Source organism: Hylobates moloch, unplaced genomic scaffold, assembly GCF_009828535.3.
Source record: "Hylobates moloch isolate HMO894 unplaced genomic scaffold, HMol_V3 SCAFFOLD_4, whole genome shotgun sequence".
NCBI classification, from domain to species: Eukaryota; Metazoa; Chordata; class Mammalia; order Primates; family Hylobatidae; genus Hylobates; species Hylobates moloch.
In genome coordinates this window covers 102,682,519-102,697,443 of record NW_026652279.1, presented here as the reverse complement: position 1 = coordinate 102,697,443, position 14,925 = coordinate 102,682,519, and the positions used below count along the sequence as shown (strand labels likewise).

At 37.4% G+C, this 14,925-nt stretch overlaps 1 protein-coding gene across 3 annotated transcripts in view; it reads left to right on the top strand.

The window, feature by feature from the left end:
* The window catches only part of ELF1 (E74 like ETS transcription factor 1), a 125,596-nt gene that overhangs the window by 52,625 nt on the left and 58,046 nt on the right, over positions 1-14,925 (top strand). The gene's annotated exons all lie outside the window — the stretch shown is intronic.

Below are 14,925 nucleotides of genomic sequence, written 5' to 3'. Positions count from 1 at the left end.
TTATGATATCAAATGCTTTGAAAGTCTATGTGCCTTTTGATAGAATTCAATTCTTGGTAGGTATCCTAAAGAAAATTTAAGGATGGGACCAAAGATTTAGTTGTAAGGATATTTGAATCGGCTCACTGCAAGCTCTGCCTCCTGGGTTCACGCCATTCTCCTGCCTCAGCCTCTGGAACTGTAAAACACACTGCAAAAAAAAAGACAAATATGTTTTCCAAAACAAAAGCTGTACCAAGAAGTGTGTAAATCTTTTATCTTTGACTTCACAGAAGACAGCTATATTCTCATACCTGCTTTTGCATGAAATCTGTTGGAATATGTTGCTTTTGTTGAAGAATATGAAGAAAATTCAGCCTCACACAGATGTCTAGTCACAAAAAGTAGATGTATTTTAATGACCACTTCAGATAATTGTGGATATTCTTTGATACTACACCAAAGCTCATCAACAAATGCTAGTTTTTTAAAGGTTAGAACAATGAGATTCTGAAAACCTGTGAATGAACTTTTTGTCCCCTGTAACATTAAAATCCATCGGTCTGTCTTGTACTTTGAATGGATTGATTTTTTTTTAACCTAAGCAAGATTTTGTAACATCATGCGTGAGTCATTTGGGTATTGCAAATGTTGACATAATATCAAATTCACACCAGTCTCATCAGAAAAGCTTTTTAAGTGTATTGAGAAGCCAACAGAGTCGAAGTGGTAGATACATACAAGTTTTCCAAAATTCTGATTTTCAGTTGAAAGCTTGCATTTTATAATTGGTGACAATTGCTGTTGTTTTCCTTGAAGTGATGGACATGCTTTATTCATTTTAGGAAAAACTTCTGCCAGATATCCAATTCTGAATAATAATTAGTTCTTTTAAGTAAAAATTACATTTCATGAAAGCAGCAGCTAGTTTGGCTCACAGATTGAAGAATAATAGCATAAATGGTTTTTCTCAAGACAACAATGCTATTTCTGTTTATGCCAGAAGTAGTGCTTTATTTGTACCTCCCATTTTATCACTCAGAATATTAAAAACATATGTATTTAATGGTTGAGATTCAAGAAAATAGTTTTTACTCTTCTTCAAAGACATTCTTAAGTGAAGTTGCCTTTTTAAAATGTGAGTGCCCAGTGGTAAGGAGTAGACTCGTGGCTTGAGGGTGCAGCCTTGGTCAGGGCGGAGGCACTCGCAGTTTCATCCTGCTTTGCTTTTGCATCATCAGGGCAAGTATCAACACAGTGGAAAAGCCAAATAATACCGCCATTATTATGAAGAGTTGTGATCTCAGGAGCCCCCTGAAAGGGTCTCTGGATCCTTTGTGGGTCTGAGGATTACATTTTGTGAATCACTGTGAATAGTGCAACATTAGAAATAATACAAATGTCTAAAAATTAGGGGTTGATTAAATAAATGTTATATGGAAGAAATATAATTTTATTAAAGTTTATGTTAAATATAAGCTTATAACACAGTATTTTTCTGTTTTTGGCACCTCTCTAATGAGGAAATCAACATTCGTCAAAGAAAGTGAAGTCGTTGGTTCTGAGCCTCAGTGCTTCCATTTGTTATTAAGAAAAGGGAAGTTGAAAGGCAGAGAAGGCGGCAGTTACTGGCTTCTCCAGTAGGCTAAGGGATGTTTGTACAGCAACTTTATTTTTACAGTGAAAGGAATTGGCAGTGGTATCAATCATTTTTAGATACTTAATAATAATATGTGGAATGTGCCTTCAAAAGAAGTTCCTCCAGTAGACTCAATTTATCTTTAGGCATTTTCTGATTTACATTTTCCCGTTGTGTTCTTCTTAATTGAAAGAGCTTTCAGTTGCTGCATATTATTTAACTTCAGACTGAATTAAAGAAATGAGTTATAAGCAGGTTAAAGGATACAGTTGAGTTGAGCCCCTTGGGCTTCCTGCTAAGACCTCCACACAGGGCGTTCCTGAGGTGTATTATCTGTACTCTGCAGCAGGGAGGAACACTTTTTGTGAGCGGCATCATTGAAGATAGGCTGCTTTGTGCATCTGAGATATTTCTCTTTGTTATAATGGAAGCCTAATAATAATCATGACTTGTCTTGAGTAAGGTTTAATATTTTCCTAAGCACCAAGTTCTAAGGAGGGTTTGATGTTTAAAATTCCTTTCCAAATAGCCATTGTGTTTATTCAAAATTTTATGTCTTAGATAAACTTGGTAAAGTATGCTGGAAGAATATATACAGCATGCTATGTACATAAAGTTTTAAAATATACTATACAAAATGTACATATATACTAAATTATAAGGAAAAATAACATTAAGATTTTAGACTTAAGTTTGAATAGTTAATTCGAATTAATGTTACATGTGTTTTAGTTTGAAGGGCAACCTAAAAAGTTTGTATTTAGACATAAAGTATATTGAGTAAATTATTTTATCCAAAATGTTTTCATGGTATGAACGTTGCAAACTAGACATCGTGCCTGATCCTTTGATCTGTAGATCAGAGAAAAACTTGCATATTGTTATAGGATAATTTACAACCTGTTAGTCTTAAGAATAAACTGAAAGGAAGATGTAATACTTATCTGCCCTTGGTAGAACAGAACAGTTACACATCGTCAACCGTGTTTGATTGTTGGGTAGGTGGTGGACACTAGGTTCTCTGCAGCTGCTCTGAGACTCCCCCACTCAATCCCCGTCCCGCCCCCAAGTTAGGGTTATTTCACTAAGCATCAGAGCCAGAGGATAGGGGAGGGAAGCTAATGTGTAAGGAAATGGGTGATGTTCTTCTTCCTTCATGGTTCGGGGAACACTTACTCCTTATTCCCTAGATATTGGGGACAATTTAGCTAATACATTTACAAGTGAGAGCAGAGATATACTAAAGATATGCTAGGAAGGCACTAATAATTCTCAGACTCCTATAAAGAATGAGCAAGATCCTTCTGGTTGAAAAATACTGGGTAAAAATGAAATCGTTTTTCAAAGCCACTCATTTAAGAAATGTTACTTCAGGAGCCTACTACCATGCTTACAGCTGATTATTAGGTATATGTTAAGTTCTGTTTAGGAAAGAGAGGTCACAGGAAGCTGAAGATGGACTTCTGTGCAGTAAAATACGAAGAGTGGTTTTGGACACTGACCTAGAATGGACTAGCACTAAACCCTGGGGGAATTGTAATTGTGGCAACTTATGCTTATTATAGCATAGGTAAATACTGACCAATGTGAATGGATAAGCTAGCTGCATTTTGCCCAAGTTTATGATACAGAATATGAATCATATGAGTAATGAATTCATTCTTAAGGATTATTAGTTTGGGAGGCAGCTTGGCATGATGAAAAGTGAGCACCTCTTAGTTATAATTAACTGGAAGTTTGGTTAACATCACTTGAAGCAGGCAGGATTCACCTGTGGAGAACAGAGTTCTATCTGGTTGCATATAGTTGAATATATATGAGTAAATAACATGAGCAAAGTTTGGGATATACAGGAAGTGAGAAGGGAGTAGAGATAGTTTGATTGGGGGATATAAATTGTAGTACAAGAGAGTTCTGATAAGAAGCCATGGTAAAAATGACCAAAGATCAAAGATGCAAGTTATCAGTCCTGCTTTGTTGATAGTCAGTTGCTTAAAGGTTTTTTTTTTTTTTTTTTTTTTTTTTTGTATAGCAGAGGTTGGGGGGAGTCATAGATCAAGGTGGTCAAGTGTTACTTATGTAAACAGTTGGGTAAAATAGTTTGAGGGCCTGTTCTGTTGTTTAGACACTTGGTTTTTTACTCAGTCATTGTGGTTTTCAAATCTTAATTTGTGTGGTGTTTGCTCCTAAGAATACTTCTTCAAAAGACTATAAATGAGTCTTTGCGTGCATATTGAATCTTAGATCCCAAGACCAAAATACTTTTTTATTGGCTCTGTTTGCTTAAACACTCTTCACCATTTATATGTTTGTGCTACTGTACTTTCATATATTTTCACACAAACTATCGGACTATTTATAAAACAAGACATAAAGATGTAACAGAGAAGGCAGGAAATACTTGACATTTGTGTGCCATATCTTACTCTGTGCTTCCTGTCAGTTAAACCACGATGAGAGGAACAGAGACACAGATGTACAATTGCTGCTTTAATTTGCCACTGGGGAGACCAGTTATGCATAAAGCTAGTTTTATTAAACTTTTGTCGCTTGTTGATGCGAGGGACTTTGTTGGCTTGTTTGGTATTATATGGATTGTATGCATCATGTGGTGGCAATTAGATGTTTGCTATAGCACCTAATAGGAACATATATCTTATACATATTTAAAAGGTATTTACTTTTGTGACATTTTTTAGGCCATAAAAAATTGGCACTTGAATTCGTATATTTGATATAAATTCACTATGAAATATTAGGTTAATATTTTGATCTTGAAATTTTAGTATCTAATTATTAACTTTTATGTATTAGTATATCAGGATTCTGTAAAACTTTCAAAGCATTTTGTAGTTTACAGAGTAAATTCTTACTTGGTACAACTTCAAGATGAAAGATGAAATGGAAAGTTAGAGAGGTTGACTTATCTAAGAAAATACAGTTAGTAAATGATGTTCAACTACAACTTGAATGCAGGTGTTCTGATGGTAGATCCTGTATCCCTAATGTTAGGGAAAAGGTTTGTTTTTATTAAATTCCTATTCTACCTATTTCTCTCAGTGATTTTAACTTTTAGGGTCACCTTTGCTTATTCTTCCTAGAATATCCCCCACCCCCTTTCCTCTCATGTTCTCTGTCTTTGGAAAAAATTAGATGTGGGCTATTTCTTTAGAAATAAGTAACATGTTACTTCCTTATGAAGTTTTTTTCAGGTTCTCACAGGTATTTACCCCTCTCTATTCTGTCATCTTTTGGTTGACTTGTTTATTTACATTGTTTTGTAATTATCTGTTTACATTTTTTCTTTTTAGATGTTGAACCACTTTGGGAGAAGGATCATATCTTATTTATCGTTATTTTTGTATACCCAGTAAATAGCATATAGTAGATTTCATGAATACTTGTTGGGGGAATAAATACATGCCTGATATTTATTTTCTTTTTTCTAGAATCATAAACTGGTTAAAGAACTATAATGTGAATCTTTTCTACAAGTTGCCTTTATGGTTTATTTCTAAGAAATAATTTTATTGTAAAAGTTATTTCCTACTTCAGCTCCACCCACCCCCGGTTCGTTTTTGCTGTTTATGGAAATGAGATATCTTAGTGAAATTATTAGTGTTTTCATCCTAGTTAAAAGTGGAGATAACATATTGGTCCATTAAAAAATGTAGCTGAAGAGCTTAATTATTTTAGCTTGCTTAAGCATCAAAAATCTCTTACTTTTGGCTTTAATCTGGAAAAAATGTCTAGCCCTTCATTGTAGTCCACTGAATAAATGGAAATAATAATCCTCTTTATTACTTTTTGCTTCTCCCTGTATTGTTTTCTGTTGTCACCAAGTTTTTTGTGCCTCAGTGATTGGAGGGTTATAAATTGCAGTCATCTTGTCAACAGAGCAATAATTTTCACAAATAGGACTTTAGCTTAGATCTGGCCATTCTAGGAATGTCTTATAAAGTTTATATATTAACAGTTTTTCCAGCCAAAAATTGATAGAAGTTACTATGTCTTTTTAAACAATAAATGTAAATGATCAAAGTCAAATTTAAGGATTTAATTTTTAAGATTGAAGGAAAAATTATGAAGCTATATGAGTTTAATTTTTAAGGAGTTTTAGAAGAATCAAATAGTTATTTTATTTATTAAAACTTAGGTAGACATGTGGAAAATAGTTTATAGGGTTTTTGAGTGTCCTTTTACATGCCAGACCTCCCTTTTTTGTGCTCTTTGTTGGGAGGTGTTGATGTATTTCTGAGTTTGGATCAGAAAAATACATGTATGTATGTTACTTTGACAATAGTCAGTGAAGCTTAGCTTACCACCAGTTGGTTCTGGGAAGCAAATACATGCATCATGTGAAATTCTATAGAATGCTAAAACAAACATATGAAAACACTAATCTTTTACTGTCTTAATGAAGAATTTTAATAAGTAAATATTAAGAAAATAAAATGTCCTTTGATCTTGACCTAGTTTGACTTTTTAACATACACTTAATATTCTTTTAAACTGTGTTTATTAATAACATATAGAAAAATTTATTATATGTCTTTTGTTTTCAAGCAGCTTATAATCTTAAGAGATAGGACATAGTAAATAATTACTGAATTACATGGGAGAATGAACTTTGCCCACTTCTGCTATAGCATACATATTACTATGATTTGCATTTGCCTTACTTGATAGATTGTAATCGCCTGTAGGGAAAGTCTTCTTAGCTACTTGTTGCTTTCCTACCCTTCTCCCTTACCTACAAGTGTCTGGCAGATAGGTCCCTAAAGAGTGCTTGTCCAAAAGAATATAGACGACACTGATTGATTGATTGATTGATTGATTTTTTTGAGATGGGACTTGCCTTTTTTTTTTTTTTAAGATAAGGTCTTGCTCTGTGGAGTGCAGTGGCAGCATCATGGCTCTCACCTCAGCCTCTGAAGTAGCTGGGACCACCAGCTCATGCCACCATGCCCATCTAATTTTTAATTTGTGTTGAGATGGGTTCTCGCCATGTTGCTCAGGCTGGTCTCGAATTCTTGGCCTCAAATGATCCACCCACCTTGGCCTCCCAAAGTGCTGGGATTACAGGCATGAGCCACTGCACCTCGCCCTGATAAGATTTCTGCAGGCCATCTACTATTAATATATAGGAAAAGACAATATAGAAAGAATTATTTCTTCTTCTCCAAGGTATTTCTATTTATAAAGGGGATGTTTTTAAAAATCCCAGTACACAGTGTCACATTTCAGTTGGCTCAAAGTCAAATTAAATCAAAATGAAGGCTTTGAGATTGCCCCTAAGTAAATCAGCTTTACCTGGAACAGTCTCCTTTTGGATTTATCCGTACCTATTTTCCCCCCAGATTTTCCCTTCCCCTCACCTTATATACTCGCAGATCATCTCTGAAAGGTAAAAAAACTTCTCCCCACAACTCTTATTCCCCCACTTAGTGTAGGAGACATCCCATTTTCTGTGTCCAGTTGTCAGGGGTTGGATTGTAACTAGGAGTTAGATATTGAACGAGAGAGACAGAAGTTTCTTTCATGGGTTTTAAGATAACAGCCTGTATTGCCTGACAGTCCCCCCCTTTTTTTCTCTTTGAAACAAGGTCTTGCTGTTTTTCCCTGCCTGGAGTAAGTGGCTGTCTATAGGTGTGATCACAGTGCACGGCAACCTTGAACTGTTGGGTTGGAGTGATCTTCCTGCTTCAGCCCCCTGCTATGGGAGCGTGCCACTGCATCTGGCTTTACATTTTTAAAGCAGGATATTTTGAGAGGGAACAGAATGTTGTGATTAAGATCACTAGATTCTAAGCCCTATAAGGGCACAAATTTTGGTCGGTTTGTTCACTGCTGTATTCCCAGCACTTAGAACAGGGTCTTGCACATTGTATGTCTATTCTTATGCCAACCACGCTATTTTGGCTATTATAGCTTTATATTCTATTTTGAAGACTTGTAGTGTGGTACTTCCAGCTTTGTTATTTGCTATTTGAGATCTGTTGTGGTTCCACTAAAGATGGATGTGGTTCTCTTTTTAAAAAAAAGATAGACGGGGTCTTGCTATGTTGCCTGGGTTGGTCTCAAACTCCTGGGCTCAAGTGATCTTCCCGTCTTGGCATCTCAAGGTGCTGGGATTATAGGCATGAGCCACCATGCCCAGCCTCCATATAAATAATAATTAAAAAAAAATGTCGGCCAGGCACAGTGGCTCACGCCTGTAATCCCAGCACTTCGGGAGGCCGAGGCGGGTGGATCATGAGGTATGAGTTGAAGACCAGCCTGGCCAACATGGTGAAACCCCATCTCTACTAAAAATACAAGAATTAGCCAGGCGTGGTGGTGGGCACCTGTAATCCCAGCTACTTGGGAGGCTGAGGCAGGAGAATCGCTTGAACCTGGGAGGTGAGGTTGCAGTGAGCCGAGACTACACCATTGCACTCCAGCCTAGGTGACAGAGTGAGACTCTGTGTCAGAAAAAGAAAAAAAAAGTGTTTTTCCTAATTCTGTGAAGAATGTAATTGGTATGTTGATACAGATTGCATTGAATCTGTAGATTTCTTTGAGTTGTATCTAATTATTTTATGATTTATTTTTATCATCTCTTTCCTAATCTCCTTGAGGATGTGTCAGATTTTTGTATCTATGCAGAGATATCAGTAGTTATTAGAGATGTTTAAGGATTAAATAAAAAGCAGTATACTGTATATGTTTTACTTTGTAAACCATAAAGAACTTATTAGACATTAGGTATTGCTAGCAAATAATAATATAAATAAACCTTATTGTGATATTGTACAATTCCTGGATGTGTCTTTATAGCAAAGTATTTTTTTAAATCCAGTAAGTGCCCATTACATCTACTGAGACAACTTTGAATTCTTGAACTTTCCAAGAGTACAACAAAGCGGTAAAGCAGAAAACACCTCTGATAAAGACCCAGGTTCGGCCCAGCATGGTGGCTCACGCCTGTAATCCCAGCACTTTGGGAGGACGAGGCAAGCAGATCATTTAAGGTCAGGAGTTCAAGACCAGCCTGGCCAATGTGGCGAAACCCTGTCTCTGTTAAAAATACAAAAATCAGCCAGGTGTGGTGGCGTGCCTGTAGTTCCAGCTACTCCAGAGGCTTAGGCAGCAGGAGAATTGCTGGAGATAATGACACTGTGCTTTAGCCTGGCAAACAGAGTGAGACTCTGTCTTAAAAAAAAAAAAAAAAAAAAGCCAGGTTCAATGCAGCCTCATTTGTCAATTAATTATTTTTACAAAAGCATCTTCTGAATGTCACCTTGTAAGAAAATGAAGATTTTGTGAATGCTGGTGATAGCCTGTATTTCACTGACGAAGAAAGGTGGATCTGTTATTTATATCACGTGTTTCTTCATTGGGTAACTAAGTCAGCATCATCTATTCAAAATATTTAATACTGACAAGATATAGTCATCCAAAGATGCAACAATTCATATATTTCAAAGTTACACTGGTGTTCAAGTGAATGATGGGTAGTTTTGATGTTCAGTTGAATAATAAGAAGGATTATGTGGTAATTAGTCATACGTTTTTGAAAATCTTATTTTCCCATTTCTCCCCTCTTCCAAATCTTAGGTGAAGAACAAAAACATGGAGTAAATTAAGTGATTTAAAGAGTTTTACCACACCCTGAGCAGAATAAAAAGCACTGTTGAGAATCTCTATTTTAAGTAATTAATGAAGAATTTAAGGAGGGCAGTATACACATTGGTGATGGGAAGTTTTCAATGTAGCAGTCAAGCTGTGGAATGTCTGTTTAAACTGTCCTCATCGTTTTTGGATGGTGGTTGCCACATCCCACTTACATGACTTGCATTGGGCTTTGTAGTCATTGACCACCCTCTATTGTTGCAACCCAGTTTGATAACCTCCAGCAACTTTTTTACTTCTTCTCAAATCGTGCCTAAATTCTACTGCCTGACTTTCTATTTCCCATTGTGAACTCTTAGCTCTTATCAGGCTGTTAACTATCTCTAAACTTTGGTCATTTTTGAGTCTCTGCATTCTTTTGTGTCGGCATTCACGTACGCATGCACGCACACACACAATATATTTTACTATCTTTTCCTTTCCCCTTTAGTCTCTCCAACTCCTACCTTCCTTCTGAGATTCCGTTTAGTTCCACATTATCTGTGAAGTGTTTTCTTTACCTGTTTGACCATCTCCTCTTGTAAAATACTGCATTTATGCATTTAGTTGCTTCTCTCGGTCTTGTTGCAAAAAACAAGTTTCATGGGAAGAAGGGCCATGCATTATCTTTATATTTTACACAGTGCTGAGCCTAAGGGAAATTCAATAAATACTTAACAACATTTTACCACGAACTCCATCAATAATAGCACAGGTGCCTCTAAAATTAGATACTTGGGATCTTTTGATTAGTTCTGGATGCATCAAATAAGCATAACTAAACTATTCCCTTTTTTGTTTGTTTTTGAGACGGAGTCTTGCTCTGTCGCCTGGGCTGAAGTGCCTCAGCTTTCCGAGTACCTGGGACTACATGTGTGCATCACCATGCCTGGCTAATTTTTGTATTTTTTAGTAGAGATGGGATTTCACCATGTTGGCCAGGCTGGTCTTGAACTCCTGGCCTCAAGTGATCTGCCTGCCTTGGCCTCCATAAAACAGTTTCCTATTAGAGAAAACCTAATGCCGGGATATTTGATGCACTTTAGTTAACAGTAACTGAAATGGATTCAACTGATTTAAAAATTGATTGAGAAATTATATTTTGAAAGATGAAGGTCTAAATCTTTATTCTGTATATGTTTTACTTATTAATGGTATTTAAAGTTTGCTTCTATCTAAGGTTTGTACAATAGTAAAATACAAAGTTAATGTATAATTTATAAATACCAAATAAAGGCATGCATCAGTTAATGACTGGGATACATTCTGAGAAATGGATCATTAGGTGATTTCATCCTTTTGCAAAAAATCACAGAATGTACCTACACAAACCTAGATGGTATAGCCTACTACACACCTAGGCTATATGGTATAGCCTGTTGCTCCTAGGCCACAAACCTGTACAGCATGTTACTATACTGAGTAGTATAGGTAATTTTAACACAATGGCAAGTATTTGTGTATTTAAACAAACATAGAAAAGGTGCAGTAAAAACACAGGGACTACTGTTGTATATCTGCTCCATTGTTCACCAGAATGTTATGTGGCAAATGACTGTATATATCTTACAGTACTAAGCCCATAGCCTTCCATATTTTCATTTCTCATCTTGTGGTTTTTCTGCTTCTTTTGTTTTGTTTTTTTGAGACAAGGTCTCTCTCTCTTCCAGGCTGGAGTACAGTGATGCTGTCTCAGCTCACTGCAACCTCCACCTCCTGGGCTGAAGTGATCCTCCCGCCTGAACCTCCCTAGTAAGCTGGGACTGCAGGCTCACACCACCACACCCAGCTAATTTTTTTATTTTTGTAGAGATGAGGTTTCACCTTTTTGCCCAGGCTGATTTCAAACTCCTGGCTTCAAGTGATCTGACCACCTCGGCCTCCCAAAGTCCTGGGATTATGTGCATGAGCCACTGTGCCTGGCCTGCTTCTTGTTTTTTGGGTTCATTTGAGTTTAGAAGCTTAGGTGATTGCCAGACAGTTACAAAGATGATTGTAGGAAGAATCTCATTTTAAAGATCCTGACATGAAACATCAGAACTCTTTGATGATATCCAAGCTGACTTAAAATCGTTCTGTGTAATTTAAAGAAGAAAAAAGGATATTGAGCGTGGTGGCTCACACCTGTAATCCCAGCACTTTGGGAGGCCAAGGCGGGAGGAACGCTTGAGCCTGGGAGTTTGAGACCAGCCTGGGTAACATATCAAGACTCCATCTCTTAAAAAAAAGAAAAGAAAAAAGATGGCCGGGCGCAGTGGCTCACACCTGTAATTCTAGCACTTTGGGAGGCCGAGGTGGGTGGATCACAAGGTCAGGAGTTTGAGACCAGCCTGGCCAATATTGTGAAACCCTGTCTCTACTAAAAATACAAAAATTAGCCTGGCGTGGTGGTGGGTGCCTGTAGTCCCAGCTACTCGGGAGGCAGAGGCAGAAGAATCGCTTGAACCTGGGAGGCGGAGGTTGCAGTGAGCCAAGATCGCGCCACTGCACTCCAGCCTGGGCAACAGAGTGAGACTCCGTCTCAAAAGAAAAAAAAAAAGATTAAAATAATAAATGAAGAAGAAAGAGGCAGACTGTGAAAACAGATAATTCAGGGTTTTTTTCACACACACCGGGAGCGGGAAGTTTTGTGCACAGGGAATCTTAAAGTCTTTCAAATGTGTTGGTAACTTGGGAAAAGATGGAAATGTTTATTTCCCTGGAGATCATGTCCTTAAACCTGGTTGCACTGTGACTTGAAAGAGGATCCTAAAATGTCACAGGAACAAAAGGTTGTGATTGTCAGAGAGTACTTGGAAAGGTCTGGATTCGGTGGCAGACAGAAAGCCTGGAAAGAGGTAGTATATATTGGGTTCTTGGTGGGATTAAGGCAGGGCTGACTTCGGCTGCTTTAATAGTGGGATGGGGAAGTTGGGGAACTATAAAATGCAGAAATGCTGGAATGTTGTTTTTGAGATGATTTAGTGAAGAGTATTAAGGTTGTGTTGGAGCTATACTTTAAAAAAAAAAGACTATTTTTTTGAGCCGTTTTAGATTCACACTAAAATTGAGAGGAAAGTACAGATTTCCCATATACCTCCTGCCCCTGCACATGCATAGCCTCCCCATTATCAGCCTCTCACTAATCAGCACCTGCACCGGAGCGGTGCACTTGTTACAGTTGATGAACCTACAGTGACACTTTGTCACTTGAAGTTCATAGTTTACATTAGGGTTCACTTATGATGGTGTACATTTTATGGGTTTGGGCAAATGTCACTTAGTAATAAGCATTTAAGTTTCCACATGTCTTTTTGTGGCTTGATAGCTTATTTCTCTTTAGTGCTGAATAATATTTCATTATGTGGATGCACTACAGTTTATTAGTTCACCTACTGAAGGACATCTTGGTTGCTTACAAGTTTTGGCAATTGTGAATAAAACTGCTATAAACATCCATGTGCAGGTTTTGTGTGGACATAAGTTTTTACTTCCTTTGGGTAAGTACCAAGGAGCACAGCTCTATGGTGTAAGAGTATGTTTAGTTTTGTAAGAAACTGCCAAACTGTCTTCCAAAGTGTACCATTTTGCATTCCTACCAGCAGTGAATGAGAATTCCTATTGTTCCACATCCTTGCTAGCTTTTGGTGTTGTCAGTGTTCTGGATTTTGGCCATTCTAATAGGTTTGTAGTGGCACCTCATTGTCATTTTAGTTTGCATTTCCCCAGTGACATATGGCTTGGGGATTCTTTTCATATGCTAATCTGTGTATCTTCTTTGCTGAGGTGTCTGTTAAGGTCTTTGGCCCATTTTAAAATCATGCTATTTTCTCTGAGTTTTGAGAGATCCATGCATATTTTAGATAACAGTCCTTTAATCTGTGGTTTATCTTTTCATTCTCTTGACATTGTCTTTCACAGAGCAAAAATTTTTAATTTTAATGAAGTCCAGCTTATCAATTCTTTCTTTGATAAATCCTGCATTTGGTATCTATAAAAAGTCATCACCAAACCCACATTCATCTGGATTTTTCTCCTATGCTATGTTCTAGGAGTTTTATTGTTTCCCATTTTCCATTTAGGTTTGCGATCCATTTTGAGTTAATATTTGGGAAGGGTATAAGGTCTGTGTCTAGATTCTTTTTTTTTTTATATGTGGTTTTTCTACCACTGTTGGTTGAAAAAACTCTTTTCTTTATTGCATTGCCTTTGTCCTTTGACAAAGATGGTTGACTATATTTATGTGGTGCCGTTAACCGTGTTCTCTATTCTGTTCCATCGATCTATTTTGTTTTTTCACCAGTACCTCACTGTCTTGATTACTATAGGTTATAGGTGTACTTTTAAGCTCAATCCATAGAATATTTCCGTTCACTTCTCCAGTCCAGGTATTCAGACATCCTGTCTTACAAATCTGACTACCATTTCCTCACACCTTCCATATCATGAGGAGCTATTTTAGCCTTGTTAATACATTTGGAGTTTTGCCTGTAGGTGATGGAAGCCATTAATTGTCAGAGAAGTAAGTTGATCCTATTTTCACTTTTGGTAAATGACTCCTACTCCAGGCTGAAGAGCCACTGGAATGGGGCTAGAATAGAGGTAGTAAGGGCTGATCAAATAAATATATGAAAGAGCATTTCACCTAATAATGAGCATGAAGTGATTTAGATGACCTTTAAATCTTGCTTTCAGTTGTTGGTGTGCCTCCCTCTAAGAGTGAAACTTCTTATAACAGAATACAATTTCTACCAGAAGAGAGTTATGCTGTGTGGGAATTGGAGGTGGGGGAGGCGTGTCATGTAGCAAAATCTCCTGGGGAACTTTGAAACAACATATCCCTGGCTTTTCACCCCCAATCAGTGCCAGCATGAAACAGTTACTAATGGGAATCTGCTGTATTCTCAGATGGGGGAACCATTGCGCTAGGGCATGTCTTTTCTAAGAAAATGGAAATACTAACTGGGAGAATAAAGGGTCACAGAAATGAAACGGTTTACTTGCAAGTTAAATCTTGTTTGTTGGAGAGATAAATTTTTTTAACTACCTGAACAGGTTTTGCTGATAAAGATGTTTTAGCATGTTTATGTTTTCTTTTTAATGAACAGAATTAAAACAGTATCTCATAACTGTTAGATATTTCTCTTGTTTATTTATTTCTTTTTGAGACTGAGTCTTGCTCTATTGCCCAGGCTGGAGGGCAGTGGTGCGATCTCAGCTCACTGCAATCTCCACCTCCTGGGTTCAGGTGATTCTCGTGCCTCAGCCTCCAAGTACCTGAGATTACAGGCACCCCTCAACCACGCCTGGATAATTTTTGTATTTTTAGTAGAGACGAGGTTTCACCATGTAGGCCAGGCTGGTCTTGAACTCCTGACCTCAAATGATCTGCCTTCCTGGGCTTCCCAAAGTCCTGGGATTATAGGCATGAGCCACTGCACCTGGCTGATATTTCTCTTTTGATTTTGAATTCTCTTTGTTTTCAGAACATGCTCAAAAAAAGAGTTAAACTTGAGACCACAGGTATGGACAGGTCTAGGTATTCAGTCTGTTTGGCTGTTTTGCAGGGTGCTATAAATGCTGCCCTGATATCAGTGTATTCTGATACCAGGTTAGCCCAAGTGGCCAATGATGGGAAGTGAAGAACTATGTGAAAGAACTGGAATTTCAGGTTT